A 1,970-nucleotide genomic window follows, 5' to 3' on the forward strand; every position below is an offset into this window, starting at 1 on the left:
TTCATTAGTTCTAGGACTATGGGGCCATGGTTGGTGCCTTTTATGTTAATAAATCCGCTGCTTCACTTATAAAGCATTAAAGGTGAGAAACCTATGCATTCTGGCTAACCCTCACTGTAACTGAAATAATCTGCATCCTACCTGTGCCCTCTTTCACATTCGCCGTATTAAAAAATAATGTGGTTATAAAGAAAGCCTAGATTTTTAAGTCTGGAAAAAAAAAAGAGTCAGAGTATTGATCATTATAAGAAAAAATAAATGTTTTAAGAGTAAATTATAGTCTCTGGTAAAATTTTGCCCTATAAGAAGATTGGAGAAACGCTATAACCACTTTTGAGCAAAATATCATATGAGAGGTAAAAATCCCAAAGGGAAGAGTCCATTAATGATTGGTCGTAGCTAAGAGAGGCAGAAAAGGGCTGTGGGACTGAGTATTTCAGAGCAAGCAGGAAACAGATGCCTGCCATGGAGGCGCTTGGACAGGCCCCAGTAGCCTGGCTCTGGGACAAAAGAGTAATGGTAGAAATTTCTTGGTGAGTTTATCTGAGAGATTTGAGAGTTGCAAATCATAAAGAAACTGGAATGTGATAAATATATTAAAGTTATCAAGAGATGTTATCAAGCTCTAAAAGTCATACAGTGAACTCCGTAGTCTTAGAAAATCATAGGCCAAGACTAGTAATCTTCTAGTGACTAACAATGAGCCTGGCATGTATCTTTAAATAGCCTGAATCCAAAAGATGGAGTTAGAGACTATACAGAAAACAGGAGACGGACAGGTCAGATAACATAGTTTATAACAGTGGCTCAACATTCTGTGCTGCTAATTCAATCACCTGGAAAGCTCTTAATATATACTCAAGACCAATGACCAGAAACGTGGATTTTGGATCCAGGTTCAGACTCCAGCATCTCTGCTTTTTAAATACTCCCAAGTGATTCTAAAGTGCTGCCAGGGCTGAGAATCCTTGGGTGACAGCTAGGGGTTCTTGAAACTGAAATATCATTTTCAGAAATAACAAGCAAAAGTGGTTGCCCTAAATATTTAGAGTCAGGAATCCAGCTAACTCTCACCTACCTTTCTAGTCACTTTCTAGTCATTTTCCGCATTTTCTCACTCTAATAATCATTCTTCCCACTATTCTCCAAATACATACAGTTTTTTCATGCATCAATGCTTCTTTCATGATGACGCTTCTGCTTCTAATACATTTTATCTGCTGCTTCCTCTTCTCTAGCTGGTGAATTATACTGTCTTGATAGATCATTTGAAAGTAATCTTTTCAATGACGTTTTCTCAGAAGTCCTCTTTCCCTGTCTCCATGATTCCATAGCATTTTATTCAGTTCAAAAGCCTACCACTTCCTGTTGTATTATAGTTCTTTGTTCATTCTGTCATACCGGAGACTAGTTACAGCATTCACAACCTCTGCTAATGACTAGTCCTTAAGCAGCCTCGGTTTGAACACATGAACCTGCTTTCTCTGGCCGTGGCTGATTGGATCAGGGCAAGCACCTGATCCAGAAACAATCCTTCCACAGGATAAACAATGAGGTATGAGCCAGGATTCAAATGCAGGTCCACCAGATTCCAAAATCTGTGCTTTTCGTGCTATGTTTCACTGCTAATTTTGTTTGTGTAATTAAAATATCTATAATAATGGTGGGATGATTCATTAAAAATATCACATTTATCATAGAAAATTTATAAAATAAAAATAAGCTAAAATAAATTTAGATTACCTATAATCCTACAATTCAAGGACAATTAAGTTGACTTTTGGGCTATGAGACAATTAAATTGTTAACTTTGGAGATGTATAGATATCAAATGATTTATAAACAAAATTGTTATATAAATAATTGTTTTATGTATATAAAGAGAGAGAGAGGAAGTTAGTTGTATATAGTGGAGAAAGGATATTTTTAAAATTTTATATATAATTAACACTTATTAGGAAATGAAATGT

Source organism: Pteropus vampyrus, unplaced genomic scaffold, assembly GCF_000151845.1.
Source record: "Pteropus vampyrus isolate Shadow unplaced genomic scaffold, Pvam_2.0 Scaffold11, whole genome shotgun sequence".
In the NCBI taxonomy this organism is placed as follows: Eukaryota; Metazoa; Chordata; class Mammalia; order Chiroptera; family Pteropodidae; genus Pteropus; species Pteropus vampyrus.